The 8,813-nt window shown below is 43.7% G+C and overlaps 1 protein-coding gene across 1 annotated transcript in view; it reads left to right on the top strand.

The window, feature by feature from the left end:
• Nucleotides 1-6,676: 6,676 nt before the first annotated feature.
• LOC117671080 (sodium channel protein type 2 subunit alpha-like) overlaps nt 6,677-8,813 on the top strand; it is a 114,077-nt gene continuing 111,940 nt past the window's right edge. Inside the window, exon 1 of the mRNA XM_087882002.1 lies at nt 6,677-7,129. The gene's annotated coding sequence lies outside the window, so the exon portion shown is untranslated. The remainder of the gene's footprint in view (nt 7,130-8,813) is intronic.

Genomic DNA, 8,813 nt, shown 5'->3' with positions numbered 1-8,813 from the left:
AGCAATTCTGTCTTCATTCCATTGCAACCTAATATTTTTGGTCCCAGCTTGGTGCAAAAATGGGGCTCCAAGCTTGATTTTACATGGTTTTTAGACAGGATCTACATGAATATACTGCCAAGTCATTGAATATGTTTGTGTGTAATGAACCATTACAAGTTTTTGATCTTATTGTGATGCAAAAGCCTAGATCCAAAGCATTACTCTATATGATTTTTATTCAAGATCTAGTTTTTTGCTTATAACCAGTCATCAAAATAAGGAGATTTCTGTATCAAGATCTGGAGATTTCTGACTTCAATATAGTGCAAATAACATGGGTACACCATAAGGATCTGGGCTTCACATCCACTTATTTTTCAATCTCAAGAAACTAGTTTACCATGTGCTGATGGATAAAATTGGCGATTTATTTTTTCCTCTGAATTTCATGCCAATGGACAATGAAATCAGCACATTTTTGCTTCCAAGAATTGTGATGGCTTATTCCAAGATGATAACTTTGAAATGTGAATTGTAGAGGATTTACCTTGCCAAAACCCTTTGGATCTGTGATTATTATTGTTTATTGTTTACATATATGTATGATTTGACTGTGATTTTATATGCATCCCACATAAAATCAAGAGGACCTAACCTCAGATCCACATTTTTTTGCATCATAGTGGATCCAAAAACAGAACTAGAATTGTTATGTTGACAATTGTTACATCATTAACTGTCAAATCAGTAAACGTCTATGCAGATTCACAGTCATCCAGGTCACGGTTGTCCCAAAGGTGCTTTTTCAAGAGGCAACCGGACTTTCTCGTTTTTCTTTGAAGACATTTCGCTTCTCATCCAAGAGCTGAAGCAGCTCCTTGGATGAGAAGCGAAACCTCTTCATAGCAAAACCAGAAAATCCAGTTGCCTCTTGAAAAAAGCACCTTTGGGATAACTCTCAAATGATCTACTTTGGTATCAGTTTTATATATGTACTATGTAACAACTGCAAATCAACAGCATCCATGTCTTGGAGCTATGGTTTTAAGCCATGGCGGGGAAATATGCGGGGAAATTATTAGGATACACTCCATGCTGCCTGATACGATCTATTATTTCATGATGGCTTCTGGTGATCCCACCTAATAACATAAAATCAAGAGGAGCCAAGTTTGGGGAAAAAAAATTATTCTCCTTCTTGTACAGACTTACTTATATTCCCCTCGCCAATTATTTCACAACAGAGGCTAATTTCTAAACAGCCATAACGCTACCTACCAAAGTCACCTATTGATGTAAACCTAACCCGCGATCGCTTCTCGCCCTCCCATGTTCAAACAAAACCCTGCTTAACAAAACCTGCGATCTCAAGTCAGAATGTCTCACCCCGCCCTCCACCCTCGGCTATTCGGGGTTAGGAAACCCGCTCAGTAACGATGCGGGATGCGCGCGCAGGCTTTGCCTTGATTCTCGGCTGGCGGCACACAGACACCCTTCCAATTTGCGCACCACCTGCCGCACGCGCCCCGCTTTCCCTCCCTCGCTCGCTCCTCCCCTGGGAGCAAAATGATCCGCTGCTGCTGCTGCTGCTCTGGCTGCAAGCTCAGAAGCCGACTGAGCTGCGGAAGAGCGCCGCCCTCCGGTCGGCGGCGCAACACAAGGCGCGGCCAACGCCCAACTAAGCGCCAAAGCGGGGAGGCTGCGGCCGGCGGGTTTCTTACTTTCTTTCCTTGCTCTTCCCACCCTTAGCTTTCCTCTGAAAACCTGAGGGAACGGATTATGCTTTCTGGCATTGACCTGCTGGAGGAAGATCTGAATGGGGGACCAAGCGCGTCGTGTCATTTCCCTCCCCCCCTTTTAGATTTCATTATCTTCTTTTGTCTCTATAGATCGACATCACCAATGAGACCCTTCCATTGGGGATTGGCTATGGAGATTCTCAGTCATCCAGGTCATGGTTATCCCAAAGGTGCTTTTTTTCAAGAGGCAATTGGACTTTTTGGTTTTTTCTTTGAAGACTTTTGGCTTCTCACCCGAGAAGCTTCTTTGGCTCTGACTAGATGATGGGGAATGGAAGGATTTATGTTCCTTACAGACAGCTGGTCATTTGCATTATTTTTAGAGTCGTTGAGGACACTAGGAGCGTTTTCCTGTGTCCTCAGGGGTCACCTGAATAGTGCCTGCATCTCAAACTGAAGCTCAAATGGTTCCTGTAGTCTGCAATTTCTCTGGAAATCCGTCCATACTCCCGCACCATTCGAAGGCTGTTCATCCCAAAGTGCATAGCTAAATATCAATGGAGATTCTCAGTCATCCAGGTCATAGTTGTCCCAAAGGTGCTTTTTCCATTCCCCATCATCCAGTCAGAGCTGAAGAAGCTTCTTCGATGAGAAGCGAAACATCTTCAAAGAAAAGCAAGAAAGTCCATTTGCCTCTTGAAAAAGCACCTTTGGGACTTTGGTTTATGGGTCTTGGTGTTGTTTTAACCCACACGTAGTGAGAAAGGGAGTCTTCCTCAATTTATATCCACCAACCCACCTCAGTTGCTCCCTTCCCTCCTCACTGCTTTGGCTTTTGGTGTAGTGTTAAGGGGCCAGACTAGAAACAGAGTTCTAGTCCCACCTTAGGCAGGAAGCCAGCTGGGTGACCTTGGGCCAGTCTCTTTCTCATGTTTAAAGGCACTAGACTAGAAGAAAGAAAAGTCTTCACTGTTTTAAGAAACTTGCTGCTCTGCTCCCTCTGACATTTCTGTGTGCAATAGGATCTTATTTGAAAGACACAGAAATCTTAGGTGTGAGGTCTCAAATCCCAGGATCTATATTTATTTACGCATCTATTGATATTAATGGCAAAATGTTTTTCTTAATTATTGTGTTTTCAAGAAGGTTGCAGCGCATGGAAGAGAATCATAAAATCATAGGGTTAGAAGGAATCTTGGAGGTCTTCTACTCCAACCCCCTGCCCTTGGCAGGAGAACTTAACAACATCCTGAATAAATGGTGGTTCAATCTTTTCTCACTACATAATCATTACTCGCATATTGGTATGCCACCCCCTGCAAATCCTACCCAAGCCATGGAAAGTAAGGGTGTCCATCGAGATAGATAGATAGTATCATGTTTTTAAAACAAGTATGTGGATTTTTAAGGGGCCAGATAGAGAAAAATTGATGAATATAGGTAGTCCTCAACTTACGACCACTATTGAGCCCAACATTTCCGTTGCTAAGCAAAACATTTAAGTGAGTTTTGTCCCATTTTACAACCTTTCTTGCCACATTTGTGAAGCGAGTCACTGCAGTAGTTAAGTTAGTAAAGCAGTTGTTAAGTGAATCTGGCTTCCCCACTGACAATCAGAAGGTCGCAAAAGGTGATCCCGTGACCCCAGAACACTAACTGTCATGAGTCAGTTGACAAGTGTCCGAATTTTGATCACATGACCACAGGGATGCTGCAATGGTCATGTGAAAAATATCATGAAAAAAGTCAACTTTTTTCAGTGCCGTTCTAATTGAATAGTCACTAAACGAACTGTTGTAAATTGAGGACTATCTGTATCTTCCCTATTTTAGCATAACTTACCTAGAATGTAAAGGGAAGGTGTGGTCACTGTGGTGTGCTGGAGAATCTTCCATTAGTACTAATAGGTTGTCTATTAATACAAGAAATCTCCCAGAGATCTTGTAGCCGAAGTCTAATACTTTGTCCCATTATGACAACCAACCTTTGTACCCGACAATCATCTGACAAATTTGCTTGGAAAATTTTTAACACGCATCACATATTGTACTGAATTGATCTAAGAAACAAATTCATGACCAAATCCACCCAGAGTTCTCACTTCAAGCACAAATTACCAGACTCAAATTACTCAAATTATCACATTTTGGAAATGTTCTGTGTCCAACTATTTGAGAAGTCCATAGGAAAGGTGGAAGAAGGAAAAAGACCACCAGCAGCAAAGTGTATGGATTTGATTGCTGCAGCAGTGAATGCACCTGAAGAGCCAGATTGAGGATCTCCAGATCATTTTAGAGAAGGGCTATTTATATGGTTTTTAAGAGGGACATTGACTTAATGGCACATAATTTTTAAAAATCCATTCGTCCAAGCTTTTAGATACTGTGTCCCTATCATAACTGCCTCTCTTTAAAGCTCCTTTTACCCCCAAAGTGAAAACATTTATGGCAAATACTGTTTTGCTCAGCAAAAAAAGGCAGTTTGTGCATGCTCAGAGACAGTGCTTGATGTGCAGTGCTGAATTATACCTCCTAGCAACTCCAGCCCATTCAATGATGAAAAATGCTGTGACCTACAGTGTAGACATACAGAAAAGGCTGAAGATTTTCAAGAGTCATCCATATATTACAATGAATGCATGCAGATAGCCCTAATTTTACCCAACAGAATGTCTGGAAATTTTGATACCTATATATGCAGTTTGAGAAGCATTACAAAGAAGTATTGACAAATGTGAGGATAGAAACCATATTAAGTCCATTTAGTTCTGCCCACATTGCACTTCTTTTGTTCTGATTAGGAATATCAGAATAAAAATATTCTGAATTTTTGTAGCATGGCATGGGTATTACAAAAATCTATTTCACCATGCAATTGTTTTATAGCACTTTCCATGTCATCTCTCTCCAATGGCATGCCAGCCTTGGACAACATAATTGCTCCACCCTAGTTTGAATAAGAAAACAGTTCTGATTAACTACCTCGCAGAACACAATTGTTTTCTTATTGATGAGGCTAGTGTTTTTACAGTATATTTATCTTTGTATTTTGTAAGCTATCTGGAGTATGTTAGCCTCGGATGGCCTATACATTTTTAATATAAATAAACTATAACAACATCCTTGAATTTCCAGGCCCCAGAAGTTAGAAATTATGGAGATTTTGGAAATCTAGTTCTATGGCACTTTCCACCAATGGCCAGCCTTAAACACTTTCAGTCTAGAAAGAGTGTAGAGAAGAGCAATGAAGATGATTAGGGGACTGGGAGACTAAAACATATGATAAAGAGTGCAGGAACTGGGTATGTCAAGTCTAACAAAGAGAAGGACTAGAGGTGATATCATTGCATCTATAACAACTCCTGAGGGACTGCCAGAGAGAAGAGGAGGTTAACTTAGTCTCCAAAGTACCTGAGGGCAAAGTAGTTAGGGATGGAAGCTTATCAAAGAGAGATCCAGCCTAGAATTGAGGAATTTCCTGACAGTGAGAGCAATTAGTGGAACAGCTTGCCCCCAGAAGTTATGGGTGCTCCATCACTGGAGGTTTTTAAGAAGAGATTGGACAGCCATTTGTCCAGAATAATAGGGTTTTCTGCTGGATCAAGGGCTTGGGTAGAAGACCTCCAATGTCCCTTCCAAATCTTGTTATTCTGTACAGGTAGTCCTCCACTTACAACAGTTCACTTAGTGACTGTTCAAAGTTACAACAGCACTGAAAAAAGTTACTTATGACCATTTTTAGCACTTATGACCGTTGCAGCCTTCCCATGGTCACATGATCTACATTTGGATACTTTTTTTAAAAAATTTATATGCCGCCCTTCTCCGGAGACTCGGGGCGGCTTACAATGCTTTAAGCAATTGTACTTGAAAACTGATTCCCATTTATGACTGTTGTTGTGTCCTGGGATCATGTGATCATCTTCTGCAAGCTTCTGACAAGCAAAATCAATGGGGAAACCAGATTCACTTAAACATCTGTGTTACTAATTTAACAACTGCAGTGATTCACTTAACAAATGTGGCAAGAAAGGCGTGAAATGGAGCAAGACTCACAACACATTTCTCACTTAACAACATAAATTTTGGGCTCAGTTATGGTCTAAATTGAGGACTACCTGTATTCCAATCTGTAACTGATCCGTAACTGAACAACTATTGTTACGAACTTTTACCCAATATCTAACCATAATTTAGGGGATTAGTCTTCTCCAACCTGATCCTTTGTACCTCCAAAGTTTCGAAGGAACCAAGTTAAGAAGATATACTTTTCTGGAACTATGGTGCAGCTTCTGGGAAGGCCAGATGTTAACTCTGTTTTATAACAGTGGCTTAAAACAAATGTAATTTATTCCGTTCAAACCAAATAATCAGAATGAACCACATGATCTGTATTAAGCCAAGGAGAAAAACTGAAAGGGGTGATTTAGGATTCCAGATGTTGGGAGGCCATGCAACTGGATCACAGTAATGCTGTACATCATACTTTAAGTGAACATATTAGATGAGCGCAGCTTTTGGAATTAAGTCCAGCTGAGGGTCGCATGTACAAAACGCTTCTTTCAGCCTCAAAAGCGATTGTGATGGCCAGGGTGTGTCGCCCTGCTAATCAGGTTCCAATCGCATAACCCGCCTTCGTTTACTCAGCGTTCCCGCGGCTACTTCCATTGTCAACAGGTCTGGGGCCTTTTCCCTTTAGCCGTATCCAGGCTCTTTCTCAAGAGATCGCCAACTCCTTTTCCAGTTTCCACAATCCCTCCATCTATCTCTCTCTCTCTCTCGGCGCCTCCTGTTCCCGGAGATGCCCGCCGCCGGCCCCTCCCTTTCCGAAGTCTCTCCTGCATACTTGACGCGCATCTCTTGTCTCGGGCGCGCATTAGTATCCGCCCAGTAGAGCGGAGTCTGGAACGGGCGGGCGTAGCAAGCGCTCCACGCTGGCTTTCTTTCCTCGGCTCTGAGCAGAGCAACGCCCTTCGCCAGCCGCCCTTCCCTCCAGCACTCGCATCGCCTGCCCAAGGGTTGCTTTGGTCCCCAGAGCCCGGGCGGCGCCCGCTCTCGATTCACGCGGGCAAGAGGAAAGGGCGCCGTCGTTCCTGCCACCGCCAGTGAGACCAGCGCTGTTGTTTTCAAAGCCTTGGGAGAGCCCGGGGCACTGGGTCTATCCCCCACCCGCCCCACTCCCCAGCTGCAGCAGGTACTTGCTGGCAGGCTCACTTTTTCCAAGCTGGGGTTGCTCACTGCGCTGAGAAAAGTACCTAAGAGGGAGGAAAGAAAGGGGAGAAAGTAAGGTGGACTAAAAAAAGAAAGAAAGAAAGAGAGGGAAAGAAAGAAAGAAAGAAAGACAAGCGGCGGGGAGGAGGCTTCCTTTGTAGCCGTGCTGAAAACTCCACCTTCGGGGCATGGGAGCAAGTAAGTGCCTTCTCTCTCTCCCCCCCTCCCTCCCCAGTTTCCCTTCCCCTACCCTTACTCTTGTCTTTTTGGCTGGGGACAGAGAAAGCTGCCCCCGGGACGATGCTCGAGGAAGAGGGAGAAGTCACCCGAGCGCCTGCCATCAGCTCCAGCGTGGAATGTCCCCGCCACGCGCGTCCCGGGTTTTCTGTCTGCTTTAAAATAATACTAATAATAATAAATCTGAAAACCGTGTGGCTCTTTTCCCACCAGAAGCCGCTCGGATTTTGAGGAGCTTGAAGTAAAAAGCCACTCGGCTCCGCTCCCCCCTCCCCCTTCCCCACTTTTCTGAAGACGTCCTTGTTTTCTCTATGGGAGGGCGAGAGAGAGAGGGGGGGGAAACTTGGGAGGGGGTGTAGGTGGAGCTACTCCCTTCTCTCACCCTGGGTTGGTTGCTAAGCGCGGATGACCATGTTTTTTGAGAGACCTCTGGTAGCGCAGATGGAGGGATACCCCACCCCACCCCTTTTCACCTTTCCTTTTAAAAGTTCCTGTCTTCTTCTTACACTGGTGAAATTATACACTGAGATGTTTACACTAGTTCAGTCATGTACATCCAGCAACATTTTGTTCCCCTTTACTCTTCCCCCATCTCTTTTTTGTCGACAACCAACTTAAACAAGACCTGTGGAGAGGTGGAAAGTTTCCCCAGCTGTAATGATTTCTTCTTTCTTGTGGTTGATCCTGACAGTGGTTGAGATTTTTTTTTTTTATTTGATTTATATGCCGCCCTTCTCCGGGGACTCAGGGCGGCTTACAATGCGTTAAGCAATAGCCTTCATACTTTTGTATATTTATACAAAGTCAGCTTATTGCCCCCACAAACTGGGTCCTCAATTTACCTACCTTAGAAAGGATGGAAGGCTGAGTCAACCTTGAGCCTGGTGGGATTCCAACTTACAGTAATTGCAGGCAGCTGTGTTAATAACAGGGTGCTTTTGGATCTGTCCTCTAAACAATGGATCAACTATTGGCCAGGATAAGGAAACTACTTCAGGCAACAAATGTTGGGCGGGGATGTTCAGCGGGTCTTAATGGCGGCTTTCATTTTCTTGGATGGTGGACCAGGATGTGGCACACAGACAGAAAGTCTCCAAGAAGCTTCTTGTGTTGATAAGGAAAATAAGAGTTGCCAGTTCTGAAGGCTGGAGACAGGCACCATCTTATCGTTTTTTTGGCAGGAGAATCTTCTGGAATGGCTCTTAGTGGACCAATATGGTTGGACTGCATTGTGTTGGATAGATAAAAGTCTCATTTCACATGGCACATTGTATGTTCTTTTGTATTTTAAGTAACTTTAGTCCTGAATTTGCATGTTGTATGACGAAATGGAGGGGTTTTGGAATGCAGGACTTTGAGTGTAGCAACCTGTACAGATTGTACAACTGATGCCTACATAAATAAGCTTCTATCTAGATACCTTCTAGGATGCTTGGAGAAAGCAAGGCTGCTGTTATGTATAAGGGGACCAGATTTTAACATTGGTAAAGCGGGACACCCACCATTTTGTGGGTGGCTTGGAGGTCATGTGACTGGGTGGGCATGGCTAGCTGGTCATGTGACCGGGTGGCCATGGCTATGTGTATAGAAAAAAGTCATTTCTGACAGGTCCTCGCACTTTTGACTGGTCGTCACACTTATGACC

Source organism: Pantherophis guttatus, chromosome 1, assembly GCF_059756535.1.
Source record: "Pantherophis guttatus breed Tessera chromosome 1, ASM5975653v1, whole genome shotgun sequence".
NCBI classification, from domain to species: domain Eukaryota; kingdom Metazoa; phylum Chordata; class Lepidosauria; order Squamata; family Colubridae; genus Pantherophis; species Pantherophis guttatus.
Note: the sequence above shows the minus strand (reverse complement) of the source record. Positions and strands in the feature narration are given on the sequence as shown.